The sequence below is a fragment of the Saimiri boliviensis genome, chromosome 1 (genome assembly GCF_048565385.1).
Source record: "Saimiri boliviensis isolate mSaiBol1 chromosome 1, mSaiBol1.pri, whole genome shotgun sequence".
NCBI lineage: Eukaryota > Metazoa > Chordata > Mammalia > Primates > Cebidae > Saimiri > Saimiri boliviensis.
In genome coordinates, this window is record NC_133449.1 from 266,564,096 (window position 1) to 266,579,635 (window position 15,540).

The 15,540-nt window shown below is 41.2% G+C and overlaps 1 protein-coding gene across 2 annotated transcripts in view; it reads left to right on the forward strand.

Annotated features, from left to right (window-relative positions):
• The first annotated feature begins 3,392 nt into the window (after positions 1–3,392).
• CAPSL (calcyphosine like) overlaps positions 3,393–15,540 on the forward strand; it is a 28,376-nt gene continuing 16,228 nt past the window's right edge. For both annotated transcript variants that reach the window (XM_039469204.2, XM_039469212.2), the window contains exon 1: positions 3,393–4,693. The gene's annotated coding sequence lies outside the window, so the exon portion shown is untranslated. The remainder of the gene's footprint in view (positions 4,694–15,540) is intronic.

Sequence of the window (15,540 nt, forward strand, 5' to 3'; positions counted from 1 at the left end):
ACGACCAATATGGTGAAACCCCTTCTCTACTAAAAATACAAAAATTAGTTGGGCATGGTGGCGTGGGCTGTAGTTCCAGCTAGTCGGGAGGCTGGGGCAGAATAATTGCTTGAACGTGGGAGATGGAGTTTGCAGTGAGCCAAGATAGGCCCACTGCACTCCAGCCTGGAAGAAAGAACAATACTCCATCTCAAAACAATAACAACAACAGCAACAACAACAACATAGTTTTAGAAAGCTGTGACACCGTGGTAACCTTTGTTTTGCTTGTTTTTCCTGACCATTCGGAGAAATTAAGAGCTTATCTCTTCAGTTGTACTGCTCCCCTGCCTCAGACTTCAAGAGGGAGTTGATGTGGTTTGTGAAGTGCTAAAATCCCCGCTAATCAGCTGATTGTTGTATTGCTTTTATCAATAATCTAGTATAAAACAGGTTGATCCAATAAAATTCAGATTCCTTAAAAAAGATAGTTTTTAAAGACAATGTTTGAGATTTTTTTTTGGCCCTAAGAAGGGCTCCTCCCAGCTGTCTCTTTTCCCAGTTTCCTCTGGCAAGTTAATCACCCTACAGTTTAACTTATGTCTCCAATGAATCTACCCATCTCTTCCCAGCTGCCTTTTACTGCTAAGTCCACTGTTTCTTTGTTTTTTTTTCTGTTGGGGTGCTCTTGGCCTGGAGCCACTCCATAGATTTTGTTGAAGACAGCGTCAATTCCTTTGCGAGGTCCATCAGTCAGGGTTCCTTATTCAAACAGAGCAGTAGGATATCTTTTTTTTTTTTTTTTCAAGGAATTGACATATGTGATTTTGGAATTCTAGGAGTTGGCAATCTGAAATCTGTAGAGCAGGCTGGAAAGTCTTGGGCAGGAACTGATATCGCAGTCTTGAGGCAGAACTTCAAATAAACTGATTGTAGATATTGATCACATCTAAAAAATAACATTAGAGCAACACATAAATTGGGGTTTGATTTAATAACTAGGTACAACAGCATATGTCAAGTTGACATAAAAAACACAGTTTTACGCAACTCTTCTATAGCATACTGGGAATATACTAAGTTGTCCCTATAGTGGAGGTCATTGGGTGATGTTCACTTTTATCCTTGATATTCTCTAACATAAATACTGTGAGGTAATGTATTAGGTATTAAGGAAATAGGGTGAGAAGAATACGATAGTATTCCACACACACAAATTCATAACAGAATAAAAGGTAAATACTCATAACGTTTACAGTCACTTTGCAACTGATCATATGGTGATAGCTAGCATTTGTATTTCATATGCCTTTGCCTTCAGCAAGTACCTCAATTGATTTTTTGCCTGACTGGGAAGGGGATTCAAATATTCATTCCCGAAGAGTTGGGGTGATTAGTTTTCCTTCGTGAATTGGGTTACTGTAGTTTTTTTGTTGACTTTAATAAAAGGACATGGGCATACTTAGTGATGTGCTAACAGAATCCCTGTATTCCAGACTTACTCTTCTTTTTTATGATTTATAACAGTAAATCAAAGAAATTGCAGTTGTGACAAGTGCTACAAAGAAAATAAAAAGATAGTATTTGCTTCTTTTTTTTCCCAACTTTTATTTTAAGTTTGGGGGTATATGTGCAGGTTTGTTCCATAGGTAAATGTGTGCCATGGTGGTGTGATGCACAGATCCTCCCATCACCTAGGTAGTGAGACCAGCATCCATTAGCTATTCTTCCTGATCCTCTCCCTCCTCTCCCCATACCCTCTGACAGGCCCCAGTGTGTGTTGCTCCTCTCCGTGTGTTCATGTGTTCTCATCATCCAGCTCCTACTTAAAAGTGAGAACATGCAGTATTTGGTTTTCTGTTCCTGCATTAGTTTGCTGGGGATAACAGCTTCCAGCTCCATCCATGTCCCTGCAAAGGACATGATCTCATTCCTTTTCAGGCTTGTTCTTTATGCCAATGTGTAGAAGGAACACAATTTCCCTTGGTAATCAGGTCTTGTATGATAAATCCAGTCCAACATTTCAATCTCCCTAAGCCTTTAGATACCTTTCTCTACAGTGACCCAGGCAATTCTTCTATTTCAGCTCATTTAGTGTAGGCCACCCTTTGTTTTATCTTTAACTAAACCAAACAAACAGAGCTTTACATAACCCATCGACCTGCACTCTATATTGAGAATTTGTACTTTGTGGGCCTGTATCAATAAATCAATCTTGACTCAACTTTATGTTCCTTCAACCATTATCTCTCACTATTAACTTACATTCTCACACATATTCACCAGATATTTTTGTCTGTATAAACTGAAAAAAATATGCATTGCTTTTGGTATGTAGCATGTCTCTTAATGGTTCACAATTTTAATCTCTGTTTCAAGCCTGCTGGGACCAGAGTTTAGTTATAGTTCTACAAGCCAAGAGGTTTGGTGGAAGTAGGTTCTAAGGAGAATCAGCAGTGTCTTCTGATTAAAATACCTCAGAGGCGCTAGTATTATTTCCTTTGAAAAATCTCAGACACGAATAGCAGGGTTGCTCCTACTGCCAAAGAAGATGCAGCAGAACTTAGAGGTTATGTGTCCTCAGCTGCATCAGGATCTACCCCATATATTTCACTCTAATTGTCAGAATGTCATTCCTTCCCAATCAATCCCCTCAGTTTAGCAGAACATACTTTGCCTGACTGGGAATTCAATTTGTATCATAATTCTGTCACTCTCAGGATAACACTCTGGATTTGATTTTCTGAAACCTCAGGCTGATGACAATGGGAGATAAGTACATTCCTCAGGGAAGACACGGAAGATTTCAGATCATTTATGTGGAGTTTGAACTTGGAATTTCAAGCCCTGATCGCTTCCTTTCCTTTCCTCACTTTGCCACAGTTAGGAGTGGTCATCCTCATTACATTTATTAGTTTGACTAACATATTTTAAAGTATAATGATTACCTAGAGACTTGCCTTTTATGAATATTTGATCAGGAATCCAGTAGTGATATTCTGCATGTCTTTTTACCACATCACGCTATAGACTATCATTGTCTTCTTTACCAATGGAAAAAAGCCTTATGCCATAAAATATAATCAGTTATGTCAGAAACTCAGTACCACAAACCCAGATCCAGTTTTCTGAACTGGATCTGAAAACTGTGGTAAAGCCCTTAGAATTACACCAGGTGCTAGCGCAGAAACAAGCAAAAGTGTTGCTTAAGTACTCCATAGATTGCATTCTTTTTACTTTCTTTGACACAGCCTGGAGGAAGACTATTGAGGGCTTGCGTGGTGGTTCCATCATGCTGTCCATAGCACCCCCTTTCCTGTTTCTTTTTTGTTAGTTTTTTATCTTTGAACTCTTTTCTTAAATTATTGTATCAATAATCTCTGGTAGGTGGTTTTCAAGAAATACTTCATATTTCAATGCTTGTGCCTCATATTTGCTTTTGCATTCTCAGATGGAATTAAGTTTCTTCTTAAAAGTTTCAAATGCTTGATATCTTGTGGGTTAAACCACTGAAAAGAAAACATTAGAGAGCTGAGGTTGCCCTGGAAGAACCATAGTTCTAATTGCTTAATTATGGGGTTGAAATTGTCTTCAGACAATTCAGATAAAAGGATGAAATAGCTACTACGTATACTCCCTGCAGATACAGGAAAGGACCCAACCTCTTGCCAAATCCATGAAAGAACTTGCCTGGTAGTCTGCAGAGCTGGGTGCCTGGCATCTACTAAGTTCTGTGAGTTCTCATGCTTTAGGGATGTTGCATACAGCCAGGATCATGTTATATACAGCAATGTGTGTGTGTGTGTGTGTGTGAGAGAGAGAGAGAGAGAGAGAGAGAGAGAGAGAGACAGACAGACAGAGAGAGAGAGAGAGAGAGAGAGAGAGAGAGAGAGAGAGATGTAAGGTTTGAATCCCAGTAATTATACCTGCCTGCAGGATGTGCAGGAGTGGGAATGGCAAGGGTAGCATAGATGTCATAGATACACAATGAAAGAGAGCATAACGTAGGTCTTTTCCTCTCAATCAGGCCCTAGATTTCTTCTTATCTGGAGAAGTAACTGCCAGGGAACATGTGAAAAACAGAAGTAAAAAGAGACAAAGAAAGAAAAGAAGAGAAGAAGCCAAGGATGAAAACAGCAGGAATGAGAGCCTCTGCAAATGCAGAGGAGGGAGAAACTTGAATCACCTATAATTACTCCCGCCTGCTCCCAAGAGTTGTGGTTCAAAGTCTCACCTGGTAATGAGGCACTCTAGCAGTAAGCTTTCTGGGGAAAACAAAAGGACAGGAAGGTACTTTCTAAAAGAAAGAAGACAATGTGCTGAATGCTACCTTGCAAAACATGGGAGTCAAGTTCTGATGCTGTTCTAGAAACCAAACCATTGCAGCAAAACTTCCGGCTGGCTTCCCTCCCAAGAGCAAAAGGCTTGAGCTTCCACAGTCACTGAGATTTCCTAGGCAACAAGAGTGTAAACTTGAGAAAAGGCAGAACCAGAATAGAGATTGGCAGTGAGCTGAGCCAATCAGACTGTGAGTCTGCAGCAGTGATTCCAGGCCATCCAATTAATAGTAAGAGAGTGGACCCTGACCTCCGAGGAAGACAGGTAAGAGGGAGGAGGCTAAGGTGGCTTGGGAGGGACCAGTTTTCCTAGATGCAGGAGAGAGCGTCCATAGTTTCAGTTTAAAGAAACTGGTGGCAACAGATTAGCATTTAAGGTAAATCAATGCTTTTTATCTATTCTATGATTTGATTTTTTTTCTTAGTTTGTCTTAGCCAAGAAAAGAAGACAGTAGATGTTACTCTCTAAAAAGAAAGCCTGAAACTTGTTGAGAGTTCTTGGACTGGAGAAGCCATCACTAGGCTGTCAGTGCAAAGAGGAAAGAGCTTGGTACTGGGAAAGGTTTTTGTAATCTTTGCAAAAAAAATGATTAGCTAAAAATGTACAAATATTAATTTCATTCTGTAAAGGAGAAGGAAGTATACAGTACTGAGCAGTCACTAGGTACTAGGTATTTGTGTGTGAAGGGTTTAGGTGAACTGCTATATCGATCCTGATGACCACTGATAAAACTGAGCTTCACGGAGGTTCAACATTTCCAAGTCACAAAACAATAAAACATTTGAACTTTCATGCAGACCTTGCTTTGTCTGATACTTAAACTTATGCTATTTCTGCTATACACTGACAACTGAGAATCAGAATACATATCAGAATGCTCATTAAACTTTACTTACATGGCTTGTTCAAAAATTATATCAGATAGTTCATTTGATTCATCAGAAACTTGAGTGGGTGCTTTACGTTCTCAGTAAAAGACAACACCAGTGACCCAGGCATCCATCTCTATTGCCTTTGGTCTGGGGAGCATTTAAACTATATTAAATAAATCAAATTCTCTTCTTCTTTTTTTTTTAACTTTTTTTCCCCTCAAACCCTACAACCACAAAAATCTATTTTGTTATTGAAAGTTTTAAATATTGAGATTTGAATTTCAGGCATACATTTGTATTTATATTCTGATAGCAATTACCCAGTAGCAATAGCAATGATAAATTATAATAGCAATCTAATAGCATCCTGCTAATCCCTGATAATGTGATGACAGAAAACACAAATGATACAGCCCTTGCTCATAAGGACCTTATACTCTGTCTAGCAGGGCAGATAATTCTGAAAACCATGAATTATGTCGTTGTGCAATGTGAATGCTATTTGGACTTCACCACATGACTATGGAAGGATGGGTGGGACTTCTCTGGGCCAAGAGGAAAGGCAAGTGTTTCTGAAAGTGTGACTGTGTGTACAAAGGCACAGAGATATAGCATGCTATCGTGTGTTTGGGGAATGCGAATGAGTAGAGAGGCAGCATAGATTTTGAATGGATGGAGAATTACTAGAAATGGTTGGAGACATAGGAAGGCCAATGCATCAATTCAATGTTAAGAATTTTCAATTTACCTACATACGATGGGGAACCATCAAAGGGTCTTAAACTAGATCGTGAAGTTCATGTTTTCATTTTCTAAAGATTGCTCACACAATCTTCTGAAAGACAAAGTAGAGAGGGCACAGCTAGGGGCAGGGAACCAGTTAGGAGACAGTTGCAATGGTGGAAATGAGGGGTGACCATGTCCTGGGCTGAGTCAGTATCCGTGGCGATGGAGATGAGGGAATGGAAATGCAGGATGGGTTAAGACAGTGAAACTGTACAGAACTTAGCTGCTAATTGGATGTAAGGGGTGAGGAAGCACATAGGATGATGGCCAGGTAATGACCCTGGTAAATGGTATTGCTGTTTCCTGAAGCAAGGAGTAAGGAAGAAAGATAATAAATTTGGTTCTGGAAGATTAAACTGGAAGTGTCTGTAGGTCATCCAGGTGCACATTTTGTGAGAAATCTGGCTCCAGAGAGCGGCGATGTTGGAATAAAGATTTGGTAGTCATCACTGTATCAGGGGATATGGCTGACATTGCCATGGGATAGTGAAATAGTGAGAAGAGAATAGACAACTGAAGCCTGAGAAACAGCACTTAAGAAGCAGGTGAAGACAAGGAAGAAACAAATAGGACAGATCCAGGAGGGAGGAGGAGTGACAAAAAATTAGACTTATAGCCATTGAGAGAAAGGGTGTTAAAGAGGAAGAATGGCCAATAGTCAGCTGTTGGGAGAAATGAACTAAGGGCTAATGACTGCTGAAGTTGGCAGTCAGGTTAACAGTGACTTACTGAAGAGTGTATTTGCAGGAATATACTCCAGCCTCCTGTCTCCTCCTCTCCTCTATCTTCTGCCGTTGCCACCAAGTGGTGGAATCTAACTGAAAGCCAGCGAGCAAGGAAGTGTGGTTAATACAGTTCATGGAAGTCAACCTCTTGTAGCACTGATGTGGGTGGGGAATGGTTCAGGAGAAGCACATGGGCAAACAATATTCAGCTCAGAGTGATGACTGCTGTTCAGAGGTCGATCAAGATGAGAAGGCTTATAACTGAATAAGGAATAGAGGAAAATCTGGGTGTTTGTGCATGGAAGGTGCACTTGGTCCCAAGAGGGGCAACGTCTTCTCGTAACTTGTGGAGGTGGTGGTGAGGTGCTCAAGAGCAAGGAGTAAGGGTGTTTAGCTTGTGGAATAACACTTTTGGCATCAACTGTTGCTTTAATCTCGTTATGAATGAAATAAGAATTTTCCTTGTAAAATTTTGCTCTTTATGCTGATATCAGACAGCTTTGTATAAAGAAAACATATCCAGGTTCACAAGAGCAGTTTTCTATATTTCACAAGTCAACAGATTGGCATTTGGGAGAAGATGATATTATAAGAGTCTGAATTGTAGAAATAGCCATGTGTTGGCTTCTCATGAGATTCCTAATGCTCATGAAAATTTGTTCCATTCATGATAATTTGTTCCATTCATGATATTCTGTGGAGAAGATTGTCTCCCCTATTGTTAGCTATAATTCCATTTCCACTCAGCATCATGTTTTTCTTCCAATCTGAAAATAGTTTTAAAATTCTTGTGTATTTTCTTGTAAGCTAAAGTCAAGTAGAATTAAAATTTCCCGGATATAAAGTGTAGCTTGAGAGGAAGGACAGTCTTTGGTTGAGAGGTGGACGATAGCACTTCTTACTTCCTTTGGAAGCTCTGCTTAGTGTGTGTCTCCTCTGCAGTTACCCCTCTAGCCTTGACAGGTGTTCTTCACACAGAGGGAGGAGCAGGCAAACACTCTGAGGTAACAAACAGCATCAGTCCTTCTTTCTTAGTTTGCTTTGAACTCAATTACTCAATTTTTATAAATGAATGTCCTGTGGTGACTGCAGGGATTTCTTATTTAAAAAATAGGCACAGCTGGGCACGGTGGCTCACGCCTGTAATCCCAGCACTTTAGGCTGAGGTGGGTGGATCACGAGGTCAAGAGATCGAGACCATCCTGGTCAACATGGTGAAACCCCGTCTCTACTAAAAATACAAAAAATTAGCTGGGCATGGTAGCGCGTGCCTGTAATCCCAGCTACTCAGGAGGCTGAGGCAGGAGAATTGCCTGAACCCAGGAGGTGGAGGTTGTGGTGAGCAGAGACCGCATCATTGCACTCCAGCCTGGGTAACAAGAGCGAAACTCCATCTAAACAAACAAACAAACAAACAAACAAAAAAATAGGAACATTTTCTGAGATGTTGTGGATAATTTACAACAGACTGCCGGGGAACTGGCAGAGCAAAAGACCCTGCTCAGAATCTTGGTTTTGCTACCTATGTGTGAACTGAGACAACCTTGAAATCTCTTTGTACCTCAGTTTCCTTATTTTATAAAAAGTGATATAGCTATGTCTGTAACCTATAATAATTGTTATCAACACTGACTTTATGCCGGACAAATTTCTGCTTTAAACAAATGGACTGTGGAAAACTTGCAACACGCAGGCAATCCGTTTAGCAGAGAACGTGAGACAGAGTAAGTGTGGAGTAAATGTTTCCTGTTGCTGTTGTTCTTATCTTTTGCATAGTCCCAGAGGTCAGCAAACTGTTTCTATGTAGGACCAGAGAGTAAGAAATTTAGGCTTCATGGTCCAGAAGGTCTATGATGCAACTATTCAACTTTTGAGTTGTAATGTGAAAGCAGCCACAGACAATATATAAACACACGTATGTGGTGTTTTCCAATAAAATGTTATCTACAAAACCAGGGGGAGGGCCAAATTTGGCCCAAGGGGTGTGGTCTGATGTCTGGGGCCTAGATAATCTTAGCTTATGTTTGCCTGCACTGAGGGCATCCTTCATAACTGCCCATGTAAAAGTGAGCCTTATTTGCTTTGGGTGGACACAGGTGAAAAAGGAGAAACCATCAAAGTGTTGACATCTGGCCGCAGGGCTTTCCTTAGTCTGCTGCATCGGAGTGATCCAGTGGCTCCCGAAGTTTACAAAGCTTCAGGCTCCTCCCGGTTTTGTGACATAAGCTGATCTAGACATGCTCACACTCTTATTTTTTGAATAGCAATATTCCTTCTGCCAATGGAGGCAGAAACTGTAAGTTGCCTCCTCAATAGCCACTGACTTAATATTTTATCAACAGAACCTTGAGGGTGACAAAGTATCCAGCCAAAAATCGGATTTCCCAGACTCCTTTGAAGTGGCAGATCAGCTTTAAATAGAAGGAATTGGGTGAATCTTCTGGGAACATCTTCTGAAAGGGCTCATTTAGCTGAGAAGAACATCCTTCTTGCCTTTTGCCCTTTTTCTTTTCTTTTGCTTGGAGTGTGGATGTAATAGCTGGAGCTGGTATGGCTATTAAGTACCTTTAGACAACTTTGAGGATAAAAACTGTGCTGGGGTAGAAAGATAGTAGTGTCTGGACATGCCGATGACTACTTGAAGTACTTCCAGACTTCTTTTTCACATAAGAGCAAAGTAAATCTCTATCATTTTCAGAGACATGACCTGTTTCTATTATGAGTCACTGGATACAATTCATAACTGATATGCTGATTCACACTGACATTGTCACTAGGACATTGGATTTCTATCCCTTAACACTTTTTGGTTTTCTGGAAGTGTCCGTTAACAACACCTAGGATACAAATAATTGGCTAGATTTCTAAGTGGCCATAAAGTAAACATTAAAATAGACAAATGACTCCAAAAGAAGCATGCATTCTAAGGGACTGCAAGATAGTTACTAAGTGATTTTGGTGACTAATGGCTCCAAAAGGGCAAATATTTACCAGAGCTCTGGCTTTACCTGCATCTAAAAGGGTGATAGAAGATACACCAGTGGGCTCTGTCCTTGCAGTGGGTTTGAAATAATAATCTGAGGTCACGACTTCGTGGCAAAAATGGAATATTCGAAAGTTAACCTGGTTGGTCTTAAAAGCATAGCCACTGAAACCAGCAAAAGTTTTTGTTTTTCTTTTGTCTTGGTTTTATTTATTTGTTTATTTATTTCTCTATTTTGCACTCCAGCTAAATCTTTGCTTACCTTTGCATAGCTTAGGTAGCTTCTTACCTTGTTTCTTTAAGATATTGCATCGAGCAGGTTGACTTAACGCAGAATAGATTGTGAGTTATTTCTTGGTAAAAACCCCAGAGACTCAAGGCACAGCAAAGGGAAAAGCCAGATGGAGAAGGCAGCAGGAGAGAGCTGTTGGGAGAGTGTATGCTGCGTCACATTCCCAGTGGATGCTGATTATGGCAAGGACCCTGTAACCTTGGGGCCTCTGTATTTTATTAAACTTGGGTTTTTTGTTGTTGTTGTTGCTGCTGTTGTTTTTTTAACCACATTGTGTCAGTTACATGGGTTCTTGAATATTATGCTAAGATGCTTATTTTACTCTCACACTCAAAGTGCTGGAGAAGCTGCTACTTGACAAAAATTCTTCGCAGAGAAGAGGTTATAATGGAGTGACTTTCTTTCTCCTTGTGATTCTCCAGGGTAATTGAGTCTCTCCTCACACTGGATTGCTAGTTATTTTACCCAGCTAAAGGTCAATATTTAAGGTCAGCCCAAACATTGCAGAAATTAGCTTTTTGCTGTCTGTATCACTTAGGAATATTTTTGACTGCAAGTGACTGAAGACCTGACCAACAACAGATCAAACAGATAATACAAAGGGATGATGTTGCTTATAAGACTGGATTGTGAAGTCGAGAAGTTGCCAACATTGATTCAGCAGCTTGATGATGTCAGGGTTCTAAATTGGTATGGATATAATTCCCTTGGCCCTTTCCTCAGGATTGTATAGAGGCTGCCATAGCTCCAGATATTACATCCTCACTCAAAGCATGAGGAAGGCAAAAAAGATGAGAGAGATATTTCAGGGTTCTCAGCACTTTCCTTTGGGTCTCTTTGGCCAGAACTGGTTCCTGTGCTTTCCCAGTAGAAAGTGGACTACAGCTGAGAAAAAAAGAAATAGCTGCCTATTTCCCTCAGCCAGATGGCAGTGTCTAAAAAATTAGTTGTAATTCAAATTTAATAAAGTTAAAACTACTTCTAGGAATGTAGACTTCCAAGGGTTGGAAGCTTGGCTGTCTCATCCATTCCTCTTGTATGGCACACACTAGGTGCTTAATAAACACATGTTAATGCAGAACCAAGACTAGAGTGAGGCAAGGTAGGTGTTTAGGGTGCACTATTTAAGGGAGACATTTGTTCTCAGGCTTGGGCAAGTGTAGGGTTGACATTTGCCTGATTCTGAGACTGTGTGCCTCTTTAAGCGCTGTGCTTTACTCTTACTTAGCCCTAGACCTAACCCTGGTTCAGTGAATATAATGAAATATGAATGAAGTACACTTTGTCACAATGATATTTATAAAATATGATTATTAAAATGTACCATATCACAAACATTAAAATAAGGACAGAATTCACATCTCAAAGATCAGTAGAAAAAAGTAAAGGCTATAGTTTAGCAGAAATGGGCTCTATGCAAACCTGCCTGTTGATGGCGGCTGCAACATGCACTTTAAGCATTTTGAGAAAACGTATGTTGATGCGAGAGAAAATGTGGTCAGATGCCAGACTTCAGTGACATCTTATTTCTATAGTATGCCATGTCACTTAAGAATAGATGAAGTACTGTCATATTTTATATGGTATGTGGAAGTTGGCAATCCAAACAGAAAACAGGTGTTTCATATATTCATACATTTTAGAAAAAAATTTTAAAAATATATTGTGGGAAAATAGTAAATGGTATGAAAGACTCCATGTAGGAGTTTTGAGTTTGATTTTAAAAGCCTCATACATCATTTTAATTAAGACAAACAGAAAAAAACAGCTGCTGTAAGAGATAGAGACTAAGTAAAATTTTTCATCTTAACAAGAAGGTATTTACACTGAGCCTTAGCGATTTGAAAACCCAAGCAAGGACCTGGGATGGGAGAGGGGTCATGTTTAGGGCCTGTGAGCGGCCCGGCTTTGAACTGCCCTGCCATCCTCACTCTCTGCGGCATGAAATCTAACAGTACTCCAAACAATCTTTTCCCTGAAGCTTTTCCTTTCCTGAATCTCTTATTTCGTGGACCTTCTCTTAGTTCCCAAAGCAATTTATTTATTTATTTATTTATTTTTTGAGACAGAGTTTTGCTCTTGTTGCCCAGGCTAGAGTGCAATGGAGAGCATTTCAGCTCACCACCAACCTCGTCCTCCTGGGTTCAAGCTATTCTCCTGCCTCAGCCTCCCGAGTAGCTAGGATTACAGGCATGAGCCACCACACATGGCTAATTTTGTATTTTTAGTAGAAAACGGGTTTCTCCATGTTGGGTCAGGCTGGTGAGAACTCCCGACTTCAGGTAATCTGCTTGCCTTGGCATCCCAAAGTGCTGGGATTACAGGCATGAGCCACCATGCCTGGTCGGCAATTTATCAGTTTTAAGCAACATCACAGCGTATTTGTTGAATGCAGTGACTTAGAACTGTGCTCAGCCCTGGCTCTTCTACTCCCTAGTGGCACATTCTCAGGCAGGTGACCTGGGTTCTTCAGGTCTCTGCTGACTTCCTGTAATAGGGCAGTCATATCTGATAGAATCTGCCACACACGGAGGCAATGTGTGGATGGATATAAAGTCCTTAGCCTAGGGCTTGGCCCCCAGCATAGTTACAGCTGTATTTTTACCTCTTCTCTTCATGACATTATCTTGCCCTGTGTTGTGTTATAATAAAGCCTTACTCTTACTAGAGGGTGACCTTGTATTTCCTATAGCTTATGTTCTCAAACTTAGGTATACATGAAAACCAACTAAAACAATAAAATGCCCAGCTGCAGCATCTACACCAAGAGAGTCTAATTTTCTGTGCTTGGTGAGGGCTGTGGGCATCTTTGTGTTTCAACAGCGCCCATGGTGGTCCAGGTCTTTTTCTATAGCAGGGCTTCTCAACTTCAGTCGACATCTCTGACTGGTAATTCCATTTTTTTTTTTAGACAGAGTCTCACTCTGTTGCCCAAGCTGGAGTGCACTGGTGCAATCTCAGCTCACTGCAACCTCTGCCTCCTGTGTTCATGCAATTCTTCTGCCTCAGCCTCCTGAGTAGCTGGGATTACAGCAGTTTGCCACTACCCCTGGCTAATTTTTGTATTTTTAATAGAGATGGGGTTTCACCACGTTGGTCAGGCTGGTCTTGAACTACTGACCTCATGATCTGCCTGACTTGGCCTCTCAAAGTGCTGGGATTACAGGTGTGAGCCACTGCACCCATCTCTGACTAGTAATTCTTTGTTGCCAGGGGCCATCTTGTGCATCTTGAGCAGGATGTATAGCAGCATCCCTGGTCTCTACCCATTAGCTGCCAATAATACGCTACCCTATTTCCACTGTAGCAACCAAAAATGTCTCCCAGGAAGGATCATCCAATGTCTCCTGGGGTGGGGGTGACTGTACCCAGTTGAGAAGCACATCTCTATAATCATCACCTGAAGAATTAGCACAGTGCCTTGCACAGCTAGTGGTGCTAAGGGCATGTTCAATGGACTTGAGCTCAAATGGGCTCCGTGAAGCAACTCTTAATGATGTCGACAATATGGACACACACTCTTCAGAGGATTCTGTGTACTGCAGAAACCATGTCTTCAAACTGTCTGAGTCTTCAATTTCAGTTTCTAGGGGAGGACATCACTATTTATTCACTTCCTGGCCACCTGCTAGGCTAAACTCAACACCCAGTGCTATGGTTTAAATGTCTGAAATTCATGTTGAAACTGAATCCCCAGTATAATACTGTGAAGTGGTGTGGTCTTTAGGAGTTGGTTAGGTCACAAGGGTTCCTCCTTCTTGAATGAGATTGAGGTGCTTACAAAAGTGGTTTTGCAAATTGTTCAGCCCCTTTTTGCCCTTCTGTCTCTTCTGCCATGTGAGGACACAGCATTTGTCCCCTCTGGAGGACCCAGAGTTCCAGACACCATCTAGAGAGCAGAGAGAATAGTCCTTGCCAGGCATCAAATCTGCTGGACCTCGATCTTGAACTTCCCAGCCTCCAAAACCACAAGAAATAGGTTTCTCTTGTTTATAAATTACACAGTCTATGGCATTTTGTGCTGGCAGCACAACTGTACTAAGACATCTGGAATGCAATATTTATTTTAGAGGGGCATTTTCTAAGGGGAAACTTACTGAGGAACTATGGATTTTTGCCATCTACCATGTAGTAATAACTAGTTTATGGAATGGATTAAAGTCAGTGCAGACAGTTTAATTTTTTCCATCTATTGCCTTTAGACATGGTCTGTTGTATATCTCTCCCCATCCCTGGATGACATTTCAAGTATTAGAAGGTCCATTGAGTCCTTAATCAAAATTTCAATCTTAACCCCAGTTTCCAAGTACAGACAGAGAAGCAAAAAGCACATCAAGTTCCCCATCCCCATGGGGGACTGGTCTCGGTGCTCAGGATCAAGCCTGAGATAGCAGAGATGGGCAATGTTTTGTCTTGGATGAGAATTTAAAAGAAGGCAAATCTTTTTTAATTTTTCGGAACTAGCTTGATGCCCTACAAGCCTCATCAACAGCTGCTTACTCTATACTTTCTCCTTTCTTCTCTCCCCATGGTAGAATGTTTTAAAAGTACATAGAACCATTAGAGCAACCCTAGGTTCCTTGCTATTGAAAATAGCTGATGTAATGGCACAGGTGTCTAACAATTACAGAAATGCCTAACAATGTTCTTAAGGCAAAGATCATGACATGATATGGCTTTGGGAAAAATGAGCTTAACAGCGTTGAGAGGTGGGACACATGCTCAGAACAATTGGACTGCTCTGCAGTTGGCTGCTGTTGTCACAGGGCTGCACCTGCAGGACTTCCTCAGCGGGACAGCTTCCTCATAGTACCTGCTGTCCCCGTGTCTCAGCATCCCAAGCAGAGGGGTGCAAAGGAAGACTGCCCTGGCAAAATCGAGTCCAGCCATCACGACTGCACATCCCTTTTCCTCCTCAAGTACATCTCGCCTCTGCTCCCTATGCCACATTTGCTGCCACTTTCTATTTACCTAATTCTGTCCCTCCCTCTCCACTTTAACACAGGTTAACCCTGCTCTTCACTAAAGTTCATCCGAGCTAACTAAACCTGTTTCAGTTCCCTTGGCTCTTTCAAGAAACTATCTTTTCCCTGAAAAAGGAAAACCAGAAATATAGTGTCAGAGAAGTCAAAGGAGGAAGGGTTTCTTGGAGGATGAGGTGAGAAGTTTCCTTTGGATTTTGCAACAAAGAGGATGTGAAAGCTTTGGTGCCTTATGGTGTCTGGATCAATGATCTCTGGGGTTGCCTCTTCAGCAATAAGGTCCAATTCTGTGTTTGCAGCAGTTGGCTGCAGACAGAGAGAGGGACAAAGAGGAAGAGAGAGAGCTGTAATTCAGCCTGTTGCCATCAGGGAGCAGCAAAGACAAGTCAGTGGATGCAGGCTATGGCTAAAGCATTTCCCTCTTCTAAGGGTCTACTTAAATCTGTCCCTGAATCTTATACAGAAAACCATGAAGATACAGACTCCACGCATTTTCAGCTTTCCACATCCTTCCTACAATAATTTGCAAAATCCAGGCAGACAGAACGCTTCGGCGTGGCAGTCGGTTGTGCACCAGAAGGAC